The sequence below is a fragment of the Oncorhynchus keta genome, unplaced genomic scaffold (genome assembly GCF_023373465.1).
Source record: "Oncorhynchus keta strain PuntledgeMale-10-30-2019 unplaced genomic scaffold, Oket_V2 Un_contig_2322_pilon_pilon, whole genome shotgun sequence".
In the NCBI taxonomy this organism is placed as follows: domain Eukaryota; kingdom Metazoa; phylum Chordata; class Actinopteri; order Salmoniformes; family Salmonidae; genus Oncorhynchus; species Oncorhynchus keta.
Window position 1 is genome coordinate 43,987 of NW_026283277.1, and position 21,014 is coordinate 65,000.

General features: G+C 41.3%; 1 protein-coding gene across 1 annotated transcript in view; it reads left to right on the forward strand.

Moving 5' to 3' along the window:
* The window catches only part of LOC127921711 (UPF0524 protein C3orf70 homolog A-like), a 37,538-nt gene that overhangs the window by 14,666 nt on the left and 1,858 nt on the right, over positions 1–21,014 (forward strand).

A 21,014-nucleotide genomic window follows, 5' to 3' on the forward strand; every position in this document is an offset into this window, starting at 1 on the left:
AGTCACAGCTAGTGGTGTCAGATAGAAAAGGGACAATCAGTCACAGCTAGTGGTGTCAGATAGAAAGGGGACAATCAGTCACAGCTAGTGGTGTCAGATAGAAAAGGGACAATCAGTCACAGCTAGTGGTGTTAGAAAGGGGACAATCAGTCACAGCTAGTGGTGTTAGATAGAAAGGGACAATCAGTCACAGCTAGTGGTGTTAGATAGAAGGGGACAATCAGTCCCAGCTAGTGGTGTTAGATAGAAAGGGGACAATCAGTCACAGCTAGTGGTGTTAGAAAGGGACAATCAGTCACAGCTAGTGGTGTCAGATAGAAAGGGACAATCAGTCACAGCTAGTGGTGTTAGATAGAAAGGGACAATCAGTCACAGCTAGTGGTGTTAGAAAGATCGGGGACAATCAGTCACAGCTAGTGGTGTTAGATAGAAAGGGACAATCAGTCACAGCTAGTGGTGTTAGATAGAAAGGGACAATCAGTCACAGCTAGTGGTGTTAGATAGAAAGGGGACAATCAGTCACAGCTAGTGGTGTCAGATAGAAAGGGACAATCAGTCACAGCTAGTGGTGTTAGATAGAAAGGGGACAATCAGTCACAGTTAGTGGTGTCAGATAGAAAGGGGACAATCAGTCACAGCTAGTGGTGTTAGAAAGGGACAATCAGTCACAGCTAGTGGTGTCAGATAGAAAGGGACAATCAGTCACAGCTAGTGGTGTTAGATAGAAAGGGACAATCAGTCACAGCTAGTGGTGTTAGAAAGATCGGGGACAATCAGTCACAGCTAGTGGTGTTAGATAGAAAGGGACAATCAGTCACAGCTAGTGGTGTTAGATAGAAAGGGACAATCAGTCACAGCTAGTGGTGTTAGATAGAAAGGGGACAATCAGTCACAGCTAGTGGTGTCAGATAGAAAGGGGACAATCAGTCACAGCTAGTGGTGTTAGAAAGGGACAATCAGTCACAGCTAGTGGTGTCAGATAGAAAGGGACAATCAGTCACAGCTAGTGGTGTTAGATAGAAAGGGACAATCAGTCACAGCTAGTGGTGTTAGAAAGATCGGGGACAATCAGTCACAGCTAGTGGTGTTAGATAGAAAGGGACAATCAGTCACAGCTAGTGGTGTTAGATAGAAAGGGACAATCAGTCACAGCTAGTGGTGTTAGATAGAAAGGGACAATCAGTCACAGCTAGTGGTGTCAGTTAGAAAGGGACAATCAGTCACAGCTAGTGGTGTTAGATAGAAAGGGACAATCAGTCACAGCTAGTGGTGTCAGATAGAAAGGGACAATCAGTCACAGCTAGTGGTGTCAGATAGAAAGGGACAATCAGTCACAGCTAGTGGTGTTAGATAGAAAGGGACAATCAGTCACAGCTAGTGGTGTCAGATAGAAAGGGGACAATCAGTCACAGCTAGTGGTGTTAGATAGAAAGGGACAATCAGTCACAGCTAGTGGTGTTAGATAGAAAGGGACAATCAGTCACAGCTAGTGGTGTCAGTTAGAAAGGGACAATCAGTCACAGCTAGTGGTGTTAGAAAGATCGGGGACAATCAGTCACAGCTAGTGGTGTTAGATAGAAAGGGACAATCAGTCACAGCTAGTGGTGTTAGATAGAAAGGGGACAATCAGTCACAGCTAGTGGTGTCAGATAGAAAGGGGACAATCAGTCACAGCTAGTGGTGTTAGATAGAAAGGGACAATCAGTCACAGCTAGTGGTGTTAGATAGAAAGGGACAATCAGTCACAGCTAATGGTGTTAGATAGAAAGGGACAACCAGTCACAGCTAGTGGTGTTAGATAGAAAGGGGACAATCAGTCACAGCTAGTGGTGTTAGATAGAAAGGGACAATCAGTCACAGCTAGTGGTGTTAGATAGAAAGGGACAATCAGTCACAGCTAGTGGTGTTAGATAGAAAGGGACAATCAGTCACAGCTAGTGGTGTCAGATAGAAAAGGGACAATCAGTCACAGCTAGTGGTGTCAGATAGAAAGGGGACAATCAGTCACAGCTAGTGGTGTTAGATAGAAAGGGACAATCAGTCACAGCTAGTGGTGTTAGAAAGGGGACAATCAGTCACAGCTAGTGGTGTTAGATAGAAAGGGACAATCAGTCACAGCTAGTGGTGTTAGATAGAAGGGGACAATCAGTCCCAGCTAGTGGTGTTAGATAGAAAGGGGACAATCAGTCACAGCTAGTGGTGTTAGAAAGATAGGGGACAATCAGTCACAGCTAGTGGTGTTAGATAGAAAGGGACAATCAGTCACAGCTAGTGGTGTTAGAAAGGGACAATCAGTCACAGCTAGTGGTGTTAGATAGAAAGGGACAATCAGTCACAGCTAGTGGTGTTAGATAGAAGGGGACAATCAGTCACAGCTAGTGGTATTAAAACGGGACAATCAGTCACAGCTAGTGGTGTCAGATAGATAGGGGACAATCAGTCACAGCTAGTGGTGTTAGATAGATAGGGACAATCAGTCACAGCTAGTGGTGTTAGATAGAAAGGGACAATCAGTCACAGCTAGTGGTGTTAGAAAGAGACAATCAGTCACAGCTAGTGGTGTTAGAAAGGGACAATCAGTCACAGCTAGTGGTGTCAGATAGATAGGGGACAATCAGTCACAGCTAGTGGTGTTAGATAGAAAGGGACAATCAGTCACAGCTAGTGGTGTTTGAAAGGGTCAACCAGTCACAGCTAGTGGTGTTAGATAGAAAGGGACATTCAGTCACAGCTAGTGGTGTTAGAAAGATAGGGAACAATCAGTCACAGCTAGTGGTGTTAGATAGAAAGGGACAATCAGTCACAGCTAGTGGTGTTAGATAGAAAGGGGACAATCAGTCACAGCTAGTGGTGTTAGATAGAAAGGGGACAATGGGTCACAGCTAGTGGTGTTAGATAGAAAGGGACAATCAGTCACAGCTAGTGGTGTTAGATAGATAGGGGACAATCAGTCACAGCTAGTGGTGTTAGATAGAAAGGGACAATCAGTCACAGCTAGTGGTGTTAGAAAGAGACAATCAGTCACAGCTAGTGGTGTTAGAAAGGGACAATCAGTCACAGCTAGTGGTGTCAGATAGATAGGGGACAATCAGTCACAGCTAGTGGTGTTAGATAGAAAGGGACAATCAGTCACAGCTAGTGGTGTTAGAAAGGGACAATCAGTCACAGCTAGTGGTGTTAGATAGAAAGGGACAATCAGTCACAGCTAGTGGTGTTTGAAAGGGTCAACCAGTCACAGCTAGTGGTGTTAGATAGAAAGGGACATTCAGTCACAGCTAGTGGTGTTAGAAAGATAGGGAACAATCAGTCACAGCTAGTGGTGTTAGATAGAAAGGGACAATCAGTCACAGCTAGTGGTGTTAGATAGAAAGGGGACAATCAGTCACAGCTAGTGGTGTTAGATAGAAAGGGGACAATGGGTCACAGCTAGTGGTGTTAGATAGAAAGGGACAATCAGTCACAGCTAGTGGTGTTAGAAAGGGTCAACCAGTCACAGCTAGTGGTGTTAGATAGAAAGGGACATTCAGTCACAGCTAGTGGTGTTAGATAGAAAGGGGACAATCAGTCCCAGCTTGTGGTGTTCGTCATGTCACCAGATCTGCATATTACCGGGACTTATCTGTTTAATGTCGCTGCCAGAGCCAATAATGTATGTCATCTCTCATTCGAGAGTGCGTATGTATGTTCCCAGCTGTGCTTGAGAGCTCAGCCTAATCATCTGTAAATGTCTCTAAATACCACCAGTCCCCATGATGCATCTCTTCACAGCATCTCTGTGAATTCATTAGTCATGACATAACATCCAATCAGGTGGGAGGGAGGTTGACGACCAGGAAACTCCCTGTTTAGGGGAACTGTCTCTGTGTGTAGTGTCTTTAGTATGACATTAGCATGTTATAGCATGTATTACTCGCTAGCCATGCACCCCTTTATGTGGGTTAAAACCCCTTTTGAAGGCTAAAGTGTAGTTAAGCTAACAACACTGAAACAGCCTCAGGAAGTCTTCAGTGAACCATCTGAAATGCTTCGTTAGCAGGCTATGAGTCTTCCTATCGTGCTGAAACCCAAACTTCATATCCAACCTTTACATCCCATCTCAACTTATATGAATTGAGAGGCTAAGACCCTGGAATGCTGCCTTCCTTCCTTCCTGCCTGCCATCCATGTCTCTCTGTGTGTGACTGACTCTGATCCTGGTAAACTAGTGTTTTAGCCTTTCATCCATCTTACAGCTCCTCTGCAGCCCTGAAAAAACACACACACACACACACACACACACACACACACACACACACACACACACACACACACACACACACACACACACACACACACACACACACACACACACACACACACACACACACACACACACACACAAGAGGACATTTGCAAAGTGGAGCGAAAAGCCAGTCTTCAACCTTCCACACACTATCCAGTACATTAAAAACCTTCCACACTATCTAGTACATTAAACTTTCCACAATATACAGTACAATAACAACCTTCCACACACAATCCACAATATACAGTACATTAACAACCTTAATATACAGTACAATACCAACCTTCCACAATATACAGTACATTAACAACCTTCCACACACACATCCACAATATACAGTACATTATAACAACCTTCCACAATATACAGTACATTAACAACCTTCCACAATATACAGTACATTAACAACCTTCCACAATATACAGTACATTAACAACCTTCCACACACATCCACAATATACAGTACATTAACAACCTTCCACACAGATCCACAATATACAGTACATTAACAACCTTCCACACATCCACAATATACAGTACATTAACAACCTTCCACAATATACAGTACAAACAACCAACCTTCCACAATATACAGTACATTAACAACCTTCCACACACAATAACATCCACAATATACAGTACATTAACAACCTTCCACAATATACAGTACATTAACAACCTTCCACACATATACAGTACATTATCCACAATATACAGTACATTAACAACCTTCCACAATATACAGTACATTAAGAACCTTCCACAATATACAGTACATTAACAACCTTCCACACACATCCACAATATACAGTACATTAACAACCTTCCACAATATACAGTAAAATACCAACCTTCCACAATATACAATAAAATACAATATACCTTCCACAATATACAGTAACAATACCAACCTTCCACAATATACAGTACATTAACACGCAAACATCTCCATGCCTTGTCCTTCAACACAAACAGTGGTTGTCACTGAACCAGTCCCAGCCTTGGAGCTTCCTGTCAGAGGAAAATCCCTGAGGGCCATCCTCACACCGAGTGCATGGATGGATGGGAAAGACATTATTTTGGGGATTCAGTCCTTTGAAATACTTTTTATTTATTTCATTTTAATCTTATTTATTTTTGACAATAGATCAGGCTAGAGAAGGGTGGGTGTGATTTGTATCACTGTGCTGCCAGTCAGCCAGCCAGCCAGTCAGTCAGCCAATCTGTCAGTCATCCAATCAGCCAGCCAATCAGCCAGCCAGCCAGCCAGTCAGTCATCCAATCAGCCAGTCATCCAATCAGCCAGCCAATCAGCCAGCCAATCAGCCAGCCAGTCAGTCAGCCAATCAGCCAGTCAACCAATCAGCCAGCCAGTCAGCCAGCCGTGTGCTGCTCTCACACATAATGTTAACAGGTGGGCAGTGAGTGTGACTGTGCATGAGGTACTGGTATAGTAATCAAAATCAAATCAAATTTATTTATATAGCCCTTCTTACATCAGCTGATATCTCAAAGTGCTGTACAGAAACCCAGACTAAAACCCCAAACAGCAAACAATGCAGGTGTAAAAGCACGGTGGCTAGGAAAAACTCCCTTGAAAGGCCAAAACCTAGGAAGAAACCTAGAGAGGAAACAGGCTATGTGGGGTGGCCAGTCCTCTTCTGGCTGTGCCGGGTGGAGATTATAGCAGAACATGACCAGCATGGTCAAATAATAATAACCACAGGCAGAACAGTTGAAACTGGAGCAGCAGCACGGCCAGGTGGACTGGGGACAGCAACATGGTGGGCAGTCGTGCTGACAGACATGAGCTCTCTCGCTCAATTTCTTTTCAATTCAAATTGTTTTATTGGCATGACGTAACAATGTACAGTACCAGTCAAAAGTTTGGACACACCTACTCATTCAAGAGTTTTTCTTAATTTTTTAAAACCATTTTCTACATTGTAGAATAATAGTGAAGACATCAAAACTATGAAATAACACACATGGAATTAAGTAGTAAACAAAAAAGTGTTAAACAAATCTAAATATATTTTAGATTCTTCAAAGTAGCCACCCTTTGCCTTGATGACAGCTTTGCACACACTTGGCATTCTCTCAACCAGCTTCACCTGGAATGCTTTTCCAACAGGCTTGAAGGATTTCCCACATATACTGAGCACTGCTTTTCCTTCACTCTGCAGTCCAACTCATCCCAAACCATGTCAATTGGGTTGAGTTCGGGTGATTGTGGAGGCCAGGTCATCTGATGCAGCACTCCATAACTCTCCTTCTTTGTCAAATAGACCTTACACAGCCTGGAGATGTGTTTGGGTCATTGTCTTGTTGAAAAACTAAAGATAGTCCCACTAAGCGCAAACCAGATGGGATGGCGTATCGCTGCAGAATGCTGTGGTAGCCATGCTGGTAAAGTGTGCCTTGAATCCTAAATAAATCACAGACAGTGTCACCAGCAAAGCACCCCCCACACCATCACACCTCCTCCTCCATGCTTCACAGTGGGAACTACACATGCAGAGATTATCTGCTCACCTACTCTTCGTCTCACAAAGACACGGCGGTTGGAACCAAAAAATTTTAAGTCTCAGACCAAAGGACAGATTCCCACCAGTCTAATGTCCACTGCTCGTGTATCTTGGCCCAAGCAAGTCTTCTTCTTATTGGTGTCCATTAGTATTGGTTTCTTTGCAGCAATTTGACCATGAAGGCCTGATTCACGTCTCCTCTGAATAGTTGATGTTGAGATGTGTCTGTTAGTTGAACTCTGTGAAGCATTTATTTGGGCTGCAATTTCTGAGGCTGGTAACTCTAATGAACTTATCCTCTGCAGCAGAGGTAACTCTGGGTCTTCCTTTCCTGTGGCGGTCCTCATGAGAGCCAGTTTCATCATAGCGCTTGATGGTTTTTGCGACTGCAATTGATGTAATGATGTTTCGAAAATGTAATTGCTCTTTTTTGAGTGTTTATTATTAGTGGATATTGGCCTAATTCTGCCCTGCATGCATTGTGTAGTTTTCCTCTGGACATGTAGGAGAATGTTACAGAACTCTGCATGCAGGGTTTCAATGGGGTGTTTGTCCCATTGGGTGAAATCCTGTTTTGCAAGTGGACTCCACACTCGCTGCCATAAAGTGCAATTGGTTCAATGACACAATCAATTAGTTTTAGCCACATTTGTCTAGGTTTATTCATTTGTATTTGTTTTTAATGGTGCAGAATACCTTGCTTTCTCTCTGTTAATTTACTGCCTCATTTAGGTCTCCAGTTGAACTTCTTTTAAACCTGAGTAATTGTAGTGTGTGGGTATTTACTACCAGGGCCCAGGTCTGACAGGTCCAGGCTCTGCTGTAGGCCATGTGCTGTGGGTGACAGCAGGCATGGGTCATCTGGGTAGAGCAGGCATTTAACCTGTGAATTGTGGAGACTAACACCAGGGGCTGAGGATTCTACTAGAATAGTGGCCATTGATGTACAGTGCCTTCGGAAAGTATTCAGACCCCTTGACTTTTTCCACATTTTGTTACGTTACAGCCTTATTCTAAAATGTATTTAAATATTTTTTTTCTCCTCAATCTATACACAGTACCCCATAATGACAAAGCGTAAACAGGTTTTAAGGAATTTGAGCAAATGTGTCAAGAAAATATATTCACATTTACATAAACATTCAGACCGTTTACTCAGTACTTTGTTGAAGAACCTTTGGCAGTGATTACAGCCTCGAGTCCTCTTGGATATGACGCTACAAGCTTGGCCACCTGTATTCGGGGAGTTTCTCCCATTCTTCTCTGCAGATCCTCTGTCAGGTTAGATGGGGAGTGTTGTTTCTCATGGTCTGAGATGCCTTTAGGTGCTTTGGCAAACTCCAAGTGGGCTGTCATGTGCCTTTTACTGAGGAGTGGCTTCTGTCTGGCCACTCTACCATAAAGGCCTGTTGGAGTGCTGCAGAGATGGTTGTCCTTCTGGAACGTTCTCCCATCTCCACAGAGGAACTCTGGAGCTCTGTCAGAGTGACCATTGGCCCTTCTCCCCCATTTGGTCAGTTTGACTGAGAGGCCATATCTAGGAAGAGTCTTGGTGGTTCCAAACCTCTTCCATTTAAGAATGATAGAGGTCAAGTTGTTCTGGGGACCTTCAATGCTGCAAAAATGTTGGTACCCTTCCCCAGATCTGTGCCTCGACACAATCCTGTCTCTGAGCTCTACGGACAATTCCTTTGACATCATGGCTTGGTTTTTGCTCTGACATGCACTGCCAACTGTGGGACCTTATATAGACAGGTGTGTGCCTTTCCAAATCATGTCCAATCAATTGAATTTACCACAGGTGGACTCCAATCAAGTTGTAGAAACATCTCAAGGATGATCAGTGGAAACAGGATGCATCTGAGCTCAATTTAGCTTATCATAGCAAAGAATCTGAATACTTATATAAATAAGATATTTCATTTGCTCACAAAAATTGTTTGTGTGTAGATTCATGAGAAAAAAATCAATGTAAACAATTGTAGAATAAGACTAACGTAACAAATTGGAAGAAGTCAAGGGGTCTGAATACTTTTTGAATGCTCTGTACATTGATTTAATTATGTCATATGTTTCACTGCTTTCAATAACTTTGTAGAACAGTCCTGTATGATTACCTCTCTGTAGCCTGTGGAACAGTGACAGCATGATTACCTCTCTGTAGCCTGTGGGAACAGTGACATCATGATTACCTCTCTGTAGCCTGTGGAACAGTGACATCATGATTACCTCTCTGTAGCCTGTGGAACAGTGACATCATGATTACCTCTCTGTAGCCTGTGGAACAGTGACAGCATGATTACCTCTGTAGCCTGTGGGACAGTGACAGCATGATTACTCTCTGTAGCCTGTGGGACAGTGACAGCATGATTACCTCTCTGTAGCCTGTGGGACAGTGACAGCATGATGGGACAGTGACAGCATGATTACCTCTCTGTAGCCTGTGGACAGTGACAGCATGATTACCTCTCTGTAGCCTGTGGGACAGTGACATCATGATTACCTCTCTGTAGCCTGTGGAACAGTGACATCATGATTACTCTCTGTAGCCTGTGGAACATTGACAGCATGATTACCTCTCTGTAGCCTGTGGAACAGTGACAGCATGATTACCTCTCTTTAGCCTGTGGGACAGTGACAGCATGATTACCTCTCTTTAGCCTGTGGAACAGTGACAGCATGATTACCTCTCTGAAGCCTGTGGAACAGTGACAGCATGATTACCTCTCTTTAGCCTGTGGAACAGTGACAGCATGATTACCTCTCTGTAGCCTGTGGAACAGTGACAGCATGATTACCTCTCTGTAGCCTGTGGGACAGTGACAGCATGATTACCTCTCTTTAGCCTGTGGGACAGTGACAGCATGATTACCTCTCTGTAGCCTGTGGAACAGTGACAGCATGATTACCTCTCTGTAGCCTGTGGAACAGTGACAGCATGATTACCTCTCTGTAGCCTGTGGGACAGTGACAGCATGATTACCTCTCTGTAGCCTGTGGGACGGTGACAGCATCATTACCTCTCTGAAGCCTGTGGAACAGTGACAGCATGATTACCTCTCTTTTAGCCTGTGGAACAGTGACAGCATGATTACCTCTCTTTAGCCTGTGGAACAGTGACAGCATGATTACCTCTCTGAAGCCTGTGGAACAGTGACAGCATGATTACCTCTCTTTAGCCTGTGGAACAGTGACAGCATGATTACCTCTCTGTAGCCTGTGGAACAGTGACAGAATGATGACATTTACAACTACAGTCCAAAGGTTCACTAGTGGAGGCCCTGAATGTTCCACATGCTAACTGATAGCAATTTAATATTGCAAAATACAGTAACTACTAAGATACTGTAACTACTAAGATACTGTACCTACTAAGATACAGTACCTACTAAGATACAGTAACTACTAAGATAGTGTAACTACTAAGATACAGTAACTACTAAGATACTGTAACTACTAAGATACTGTAGCTACTAAGATACTGTAACTACTAAGATACTGTAACTACTAAGATACTGTAGCTACTAAGATACAGTAACTACTAAGATACAGTGGCTACTAAGATACTGTAACTACTAAGATACTGTAGCTACTAAGATACTGTAACTACTAAGATACTGTAACTACTAAGATACAGTAGCTGCTAAGATACTGTAACTACTAAGATACTGTAACTACTAAGATACAGTAGCTACTAAGATACTGTAACTACTAAGATACTGTAGCTACTAAGATACAGTAACTACTAAGATACAGTAGCTACTAAGATACTGTAACTACTAAGATACTGTAGCTACTAAGATACTGTAACTACTAAGATACTGTAACTACTAAGATACAGTAGCTACTAAGATACTGTAACTACTAAGATACAGTAGCTACTAAGATACTGTAACTACTAAGATACTGTAGCTACTAAGATACAGTAACTACTAAGATACTGTAACTACTAAGATACAGTAGCTACTAAGATACTGTAACTACTAAGATACAGTAGCTACTAAGATACTGTAACTACTAAGATACTGTAGCTACTAAGATACAGTAACTACTAAGATACAGTAGCTACTAAGATACTGTAACTACTAAGATACTGTAGCTACTAAGATACTGTAACTACTAAGATACTGTAACTACTAAGATACAGTAGCTACTAAGATACTGTAACTACTAAGATACTGTAACTACTAAGATACAGTAGCTACTAAGATACTGTAACTACTAAGATACTGTAGCTACTAAGATACAGTAACTACTAAGATACAGTAGCTACTAAGATACTGTAACTACTAAGATACTGTAGCTACTAAGATACTGTAACTACTAAGATACTGTAACTACTAAGATACAGTAGCTACTAAGATACTGTAACTACTAAGATACAGTAGCTACTAAGATACTGTAACTACTAAGATACTGTAGCTACTAAGATACAGTAACTACTAAGATACTGTAACTACTAAGATACAGTAGCTACTAAGATACTGTAACTACTAAGATACTGTAACTACTAAGATACTGTAAACTACTAAGATACAGTAACTACTAAGATACAGTAACTACTAAGATACAGTAACTACTAAGATACTGTAACTACTAAGATACTGTACCTACTAAGATACAGTACCTACTAAGATACTGTAACTACTAAGATACTGTAACTACTAAGATACAGTAGCTACTAAGATACTGTAACTACTAAGATACTGTAGCTACTAAGATACAGTAACTACTAAGATACTGTAACTACTAAGATACAGTAGCTACTAAGATACTGTAACTACTAAGATACAGTAGCTACTAAGATACTGTAACTACTAAGATACTGTAGCTACTAAGATACAGTAACTACTAAGATACAGTAGCTACTAAGATACTGTAACTACTAAGATACTGTAGCTACTAAGATACTGTAACTACTAAGATACTGTAACTACTAAGATACAGTAGCTACTAAGATACTGTAACTACTAAGATACTGTAACTACTAAGATACAGTAGCTACTAAGATACAGTAACTACTAAGATACAGTAGCTACTAAGATACTGTAACTACTAAGATACTGTAGCTACTAAGATACAGTAGCTACTAAGATACTGTAACTACTAAGATACTGTAACTACTAAGATACTGTAACTACTAAGATACAGTAGCTACTAAGATACTGTAACTACTAAGATACAGTAGCTACTAAGATACAGTAACTACTAAGATACTGTAACTACTAAGATACAGTAACTACTAAGATACTGTAACTACTAAGATACATTAACTACTAAGATACTGTAACTACTAAGATACTGTACCTACTAAGATACAGTAGCTACTAAGATACAGTAACTACTAAGATACAGTAACTACTAAGATACAGTAGCTACTAAGATACTGTAACTACTAAGATACAGTACCTACTAAGATACAGTACCTACTAAGATACTGTAACTACTAAGATACTGTAACTACTAAGATACTGTAGCTACTAAGATACAGTAACTACTAAGATACAGTAGCTACTAAGATACTGTAACTACTAAGATACAGTACCTACTAAGATACAGTACCTACTAAGATACTGTAACTACTAAGATACAGTACCTACTAAGATACAGTACCTACTAAGATACTGTAGCTACTAAGATACTGTAGCTACTAAGATACTGTAACTACTAAGATACTGTAGCTACTAAGATACTGTAACTACTAAGATACTGTACCTACTAAGATACAGTAGCTACTAAGATACAGTAACTACTAAGATACAGTAACTACAAAGCTCGCTCTATCGATCTCTCCAAGTGGAATCAAAATCACTCTCCCTTCACCATGATGATGCAGGGATGACCTGCATTCCCTCCACCAGGCATTAGAGACTAAAGGACAAACCTCTGTCTCTCTCTCTAGCTACAGAGACTAAAGGACAAACTTCTGTCTCTCTCTAGCTACAGAGACTAAAGGACAAACCTCTGTCTCTCTCTAGCTACAGAGACTAAAGGACAAACCTCTGTCTCTGTCTAGCTACAGAGACTAAAGGACAAACCTCTGTCTCTGTCTAGCTACAGAGACTAAAGGACAAACCTCTGTCTCTCTCTAGCTACAGAGACTAAAGGACAAACCTCTGTCTCTCTCTAGCTACAGAGACTAAAGGACAAGTCTCTGTCTCTCTCTAGCTACAGAGACTAAAGGACAAGTCTCTGTCTCTCTCTAGCTACAGAGACTAAAGGACAAAGCTCTGTCTCTCTCTCTAGCTACAGAGACTAAAGGACAAACCTCTGTCTCTCTGTCTAGCTACAGAGACTAAAGGACAAACCTCTGTCTCTGTCTAGCTACAGAGACTAAAGGACAAAGCTCTGTCTCTGTCTAGCTACAGAGACTAAAGGACAAACCTCTGTCTCTCTGTCTAGCTACAGAGACTAAAGGACAAGTCTCTGTCTCTGTCTAGCTACAGAGACTAAAGGACAAGTCTCTGTCTCTGTCTAGCTACAGAGACTAAAGGACAAACCTCTGTCTCTGTCTAGCTACAGAGACTAAAGGACAAGTCTCTGTCTCTGTCTAGCTACAGAGACTAAAGGACAAACCTCTGTCTCTGTCTAGCTACAGAGACTAAAGGACAAACCTCTGTCTCTCTGTCTAGCTACAGAGACTAAAGGACAAACCTCTGTCTCTCTGTCTAGCTACAGAGACTAAAGGACAAACCTCTGTCTCTGTCTAGCTACAGAGACTAAAGGACAAACCTCTGTCTCTCTGTCTAGCTACAGAGACTAAAGGACAAACCTCTGTCTCTGTCTAGCTACAGAGACTAAAGGACAAACCTCTGTCTCTGTCTAGCTACAGAGACTAAAGGACAAAGCTCTGTCTCTCTCTCTAGCTACAGAGACTAAAGGACAAGTCTCTGTCTCTCTCTAGCTACAGAGACTAAAGGACAAACCTCTGTCTCTCTCTAGCTACAGAGACTAAAGGACAAACCTCTGTCTCTCTCTCTAGCTACAGAGACTAAAGGACAAACTCTGTCTCTCTCTAGCTACAGAGACTAAAAGACAAAGCTCTATGTCTCTCTCTCTCTCTGTGTCTCTCTCTCTCTGTGTGGGTCTCTATCACTCTTTGTGTCTCTCTGTCTCTCTCTCTAGCTACAGAGACTAAAAGCTAAAGCTCTCTAATGTTCTTTTTCTTACATATTTAGAAGGCAGAATCTTACCCACTGCCCCCTCCTCCCTCCTCTCTTTTCTATCTAGTCTGATCTCTCTTTAAGTACATACATCTTGAAACAGGCACAGCTCTACAGGAGGGCCACTTCACTAAAGAAAATACTGAGAGAAAGAGTCCTTATGTCATGTTGTAACCTTGATTTGATGTCATGTTGTAACCTTGATTTGATGTCATGTTGTAACCTTGATTTGATGTCATGTTGTGACCTTGATTTGATGTCATGTTGTGACCTTGATTTGATGTCATGTCGTAACCTTGATTTGATGTCATGTCGTAACCTTGATTTGATGTCATGTCGTAACCTTGATTTGATGTCATGTCGTAACCTTGATTTGATGTCATGTCGTAACCTTGATTTGATGTCATGTTGTAACCTTGATTTGATGTCATGTTGTAACCTTGATTTGATGTCATGTTGTAACCTTGATTTGATGTCATGTTGTGACCTTGATTTGATGTCATGTTGTGACCTTGATTTGATGTCATGTCGTAACCTTGATTTGATGTCATGTCGTAACCTTGATTTGATGTCATGTCGTAACCTTGATTTGATGTCATGTCGTAACCTTGATTTGATGTCATGTCGTAACCTTGATTTGATGTCATGTTGTAACCTTTGATTTGATGTCATGTTGTAACCTTGATTTGATGTCATGTTGTAACCTTGATTTGATGTCATGTCGTAACCTTGATTTGATGTCATGTTGTGACCTTGATTTGATGTCATGTCATAACCTTGATTTGATGTCATGTTGTGACCTTGATTTGATGTCATGTTGTAACCTTGATTTGATGTCATGTCGTAACCTTGATTTGATGTCATGTTGTGACCTTGATTTGATGTCATGTCATAACCTTGATTTGATGTCATGTTGTGACCTTGATTTGATGTCATGTTGTGACCTTGATTTGATGTCATGTCGTAACCTTGATTTGATGTCATGTCGTAACCTTGATTTGATGTCATGTCGTAACCTTGATTTGATGTCATGTCGTAACCTTGATTTGATGTCATGTCGTAACCTTGATTTGATGTCATGTTGTAACCTTGATTTGATGTCATGTTGTAACCTTGATTTGATGTCATGTTGTAACCTTTGATTTGATGTCATGTTGTGACCTTGATTTGATGTCATGTTGTAACCTTGATTTGATGTCATGTTGTAACCTTGATTTGATGTCATGTTGTGACCTTGATTTGATGTCATGTTGTAACCTTGATTTGATGTCATGTTGTAACCTTGATTTGATGTCATGTTGTAACCTTGATTTGATGTCATGTTGTAACCTTGATTTGATGTCATGTTGTAACCTTTGATTTGATGTCATGTTGTGACCTTGATTTGATGTCATGTTGTAACCTTGATTTGATGTCATGTTGTAACCTTGATTTGATGTCATGTTGTGACCTTGATTTGATGTCATGTTGTAACCTTGATTTGATGTCATGTTGTAACCTTGATTTGATGTCATGTTGTAACCTTGATTTGATGTCATGTTGTAACCTTGATTTGATGTCATGTTGTAACCTTGATTTGATGTCATGTCGTAACCTTGATCTGATGTCATGTTGTAACCTTGATTTGATGTCATGTTGTAACCTTGATTTGATGTCATGTTGTAACCTTGATTTGATGTCATGTTGTAACCTTGATTTGATGTCATGTTGTAACCTTGATTTGATGTCATGTCGTAACCTTGATTTGATGTCATGTTGTGACCTTGATTTGATGTCATGTCATAACCTTGATTTGATGTCATGTTGTGACCTTGATTTGATGTCATGTTGTAACCTTGATTTGATGTCATGTCGTAACCTTGATTTGATGTCATGTTGTGACCTTGATTTGATGTCATGTCATAACCTTGATTTGATGTCATGTTGTGACCTTGATTTGATGTCATGTTGTAACCTTGATTTGATGTCATGTCATAACCTTGATTTGATGTCATGTTGTAACCTTGATTTGATGTCATGTTGTGACCTTGATTTGATGTCATGTTGTGACCTTGATTTGATGTCATGTCGTAACCTTGATTTGATGTCATGTCGTAACCTTGATTTGATGTCATGTCGTAACCTTGATTTGATGTCATGTCGTAACCTTGATTTGATGTCATGTCGTAACCTTGATTTGATGTCATGTCGTAACCTTGATTTGATGTCATGTTGTAACCTTGATTTGATGTCATGTTGTAACCTTGATTTGATGTCATGTTGTGACCTTGATTTGATGTCATGTTGTAACCTTGATTTGATGTCATGTTGTAACCTTGATTTGATGTCATGTTGTGACCTTGATTTGATGTCATGTTGTAACCTTTGATTTGATGTCATGTTGTAACCTTGATTTGATGTCATGTTGTAACCTTGATTTGATGTCATGTTGTAACCTTGATTTGATGTCATGTTGTAACCTTGATTTGATGTCATGTCGTAACCTTGATCTGATGTCATGTTGTAACCTTGATTTGATGTCATGTTGTAACCTTGATTTGATGTCATGTTGTAACCTTGATTTGATGTCATGTTGTAACCTTGATTTGATGTCATGTTGTAACCTTGATTTGATGTCATGTCGTAACCTTGATTTGATGTCATGTTGTGACCTTGATTTGATGTCATGTCATAACCTTGATTTGATGTCATGTTGTGACCTTGATTTGATGTCATGTTGTAACCTTGATTTGATGTCATGTCGTAACCTTGATTTGATGTCATGTTGTGACCTTGATTTGATGTCATGTCATAACCTTGATTTGATGTCATGTTGTAACCTTGATTTGATGTCATGTCATAACCTTGATTTGATGTCATGTTGTAACCTTGATTTGATGTCATGTTGTGACCTTGATTTGATGTCATGTTGTGACCTTGATCTGATGTCATGTCGTGACCTTGATTTGATGTCATGTTGTAACCTTGATTTGATGTCATGTTGTGACCTTGATTTGATGTCATGTCGTGACCTTGATTTGATGTCATGTTGTGACCTTGATAAGAGCGTCTGCTAAATGACTTAAATGTAAATTTGATTTCATGTTGTAACCTTGATTTGATGTCATGTTGTAACCTTGATTTGATGTCATAACCTTGATTTGATGTCATGTTGTGACCTTGATTTGATGTCATGTTGTGACCTTGATCTGATGTCATGTCGTGACCTTGATTTGATGTCATGTCGTGACCTTGATTTGATGTCATGTCGTGACCTTGATTTGATGTCATGTTGTGACCTTGATTTGATGTCATGTTGTAACCTTGATTTGATGTCATGTTGTGACCTTGATTTGATGTCATGTCGTAACCTTGATTTGATGTCATGTTGTAACCTTGACTTGATGTCATGTTGTAACCTTGATTTTATGTCATAACCTTGATTTGATGTCATGTCGTAACCTTGATTTGATGTCATGTTGTAACCTTTGATTTGATGTCATGTTGTGACCTTGATTTGATGTCATGTCGTAACCTTGATTTGATGTCATGTTGTAACCTTGACTTGATGTCATGTTGTAACCTTGATTTGATGTCATGTTGTAACCTTGATTTGATGTCATGTTGTAACCTTGATTTGATGTCATGTTGTGACCTTGATTTGATGTCATGTTGTAACCTTGATTTGATGTCATGTTGTGACCTTGATTTGATGTCATGTTGTAACCTTGATTTGATGTCATGTTGTGACCTTGATCTGATGTCATGTCGTAACCTTGATTTGATGTCATGTTGTGACCTTGATCTGATGTCATGTTGTAACCTTGATTTGATGTCATGTCGTAACCTTGATTTGATGTCATGTTGTGACCTTGATTTGATGTCATGTTGTGACCTTGATTTGATGTCATGTCGTGACCTTGATCTGATGTCATGTTGTGACCTTGATTTGATGTCATGTCGTAACCTTGATCTGATGTCATGTTGTGACCTTGATTTGATGTCATGTTGTGACCTTGATTTCACCACTTCCCGTCTGTTCTCTGTACCCACGTTTCATTTCATTTCTGTACCAACTACATCACAGTGACTTTGATATTGGATATAGTCTATATTTTCTACCCTCTTTTATCCCCTCCTCCTCTAGAATATCCTGCTCCTGTAGAATCTCCACCTCCTGTAGAATCTCCTCCTCCTGTAGAATATCCTGCTCCTGTAGAATCTCCTCCTCCAGTAGAACTCCTCATCTTATAGAATCTCCTCCTCCTCTAGAATATCCTGCTCCTGTAGAATCTCCACCTCCTGTAGAAAATCCTGCTCCTGTAGAATCTCCTCCTCCAGTAGAACTCCTCATCTTATAGAATCTCCTCCTCCTGTAGAATCTCCTCCTCCTCTAGAATATCCTGCTCCTGTAGAATCTCCACCTCCTGTAGAATATCCTGCTCCTGTAGAATCTCCTCCTCCAGTAGAACTCCTCATCTTATAGAATCTCCTCCTCCTCTAGAATCTCCTCCTCCTCTAGAATATCCTGCTCCTGTAGAATCTCTGCCTCCAGTAGAACTCCTCATCTTATAGAATCTCCTCCTCCTGTAGAATCTTATCCTCCTGTATAATCTCATCCTCCTGTAGAATCTCCTCCTCCTGTAGAATCTCCACCTCTTGTAGAATCTCATCCTCTTGTGTGTTTGTGATGCTCCAGTTCTCAGTGGAGGAGAGGGAGGAAGGAGAGAGAGAGAGAGAGGGGGAGAGGGAGGGAGGGAGGAAGGGGTGGTCCTTCTGTAGCTCAGTTGGTAGAGCATGGCGCTTGTAACGCCAGGGTAGTGGGTTCGATTCCCGGGACCACCCATACGTAGAATGTATGCACACATGATTGTAAGTCGCTTTGGATAAAAGCGTCTGCTAAATGGCATATTATTATTATATTATAAGGAGAGATGGAGGAAGGAGGGAGGGAGGAAGGAGAGATGGAGGAAGGAGAGAGGGAAGAGAGAGAGAGAGGGAGGGAGGAAGGAGAGAAAGGGAGAGAGAGAGGGAGGGAGTTAGGGAGGGGAGCAGATGAGGGAGGGAAGAGGAGAACGTGTTATACTGAGATTCCCATGGTAACACACAGTAGGGTGGAAAGAATGAGGGAGAGAGAGATTCTGAAAGTATTCAGACCCCTTCACTTTTTCCACATTTTGATATTTTACAGCCGTATTCTAAAATGGATTAAGATTTCCCTTCACTGGAACTAAGAGGTGTAGCCCGAACCATGAACAACAGCCCCAGACCTTATCCACCAAACTTTACAGTTGGCACTATGCATTGGGGCAGGTAGCGTTCTCCTTGCATCTGCCAAACCCAGATTTGTCCGTCGGACTTCCAGATGGTGAAGCGTGATTCATCAGTCCAGAGAACATGTTACCACAACTCCAGAGTCCAATAGCAGCGAAGCTTTACACCACTCCAGCCAACGCTTGGCATTGCACATGGTGATCGTTAGGCTTGTGTGTGGCTGCTCAACCATGGAAACCCATTCCATGAAGCTCCTGACGAACAGTTCTTGTGCTGACGTTGCTTCCAGAGGCAGTTTGGAACTCGGTAGCGAGTGTTGCAACCGAGGACAGACAATTTTTATGCGCTACGAGCTTCAGCTTGTGTGGCCTACCACTTTCGCGGCTGAGCCGTTGTTGCTCCTAGATGTTTTCACAATAACAGCACTTACAGATGACTGGGGGCAGCTCTAGCAGGGCAGAAATTTGACAAACTGACTTGTTGGAAAGGTGGCATCTTATGACGGTGCCACGTTGAAAGTCACTGAGCTCTTCAGTAAGGCCATTCTACTGCCACTGTTTGTCTATGGAGATTACATGGCTGTGTGCTCAATTTTATATATCTGTCAGCAACGGGTGTGGCTAAAATAGTGGAATCCACTCATTTGAAGGGGTGTCCACATACTGCTGTATATATAGTGGATGAAGGGGTGTCCACATACTGCTGTATATATAGTGGATGAAGGGGTGTCCACATACTGCTGTATATATAGTGGGTGAAGGGGTGTCCACATACTGCTGTATATATAGTGGATGAAGGGGTGTCCACATACTGCTGTATATATAGTGGGTGAAGGGGTGTCCACATACTGCTGTATATATAGTGGATGAAGGGGTGTCCACATACTGCTGTATATATAGTGGGTGAAGGGGTGTCCACATACTGCTGTATATATAGCGGGTGAAGGGGTGTCCACATACTGCTGTATATATAGTGGATGAAGGGGTGTCCACATACTGCTGTATATATAGTGGATGAAGGGGCGTCCACAAACTGCTGTATATATAGTGGATTAAGGGGTGTCCACATACTGCTGTATATATAGTGGATGAAGGGGTGTCCACATACTGCTGTATATATAGTGGATGTCCACATACTGCTGTATATATAGTGGATGAAGGGGTGTCCACATACTGCTGTATATATAGTGGATGAAGGGGTGTCCACATACTGCTGTATATATAGTGGATGAAGGGGTGTCCACATACTGCTGTATATATAGTGGATGAAGGGGTGTCCACATACTGCTGTATATATAGTGGATGAAGGGGTGTACTCACATACTGCTGTATATATAGTGGATGAAGGGGTGTCCACATACTGCTGTATATATAGTGGATGAAGGGGTGTCCACATACTGCTGTATATATAGTGGATTAAGGGGTGTCCACATACTGCTGTATACGAGTATCTTGCTTGTCATTCTAAATGTTTCCCTTGTAATGCCTTCTATCTTTGTGATTGAATACCCAGGTATTTCAGTTATGTATTTGTTAGGTTACATAAAGTAACTCTCTCTCTCTGTCTCTCTCTCACTCTCTCTCTGTCTCTGTCTCTCCCCTTTTCTCTCTCTCTCCCTTCTCTGTCTCTCTCTCTCTCTCTGTCTCTCTCTCACTCTCTCTCTGTCTCTCTCTCTCCACTTCTCTCTCTCTCTGTCTCTCTCTCTCTCTCCACTTCTCTCTCTCTCTGTCTCTCTCTCTCTCTCTCCACTTCTCTCTCTCTCTCTCTCTCCACCTCTCTCTCTCT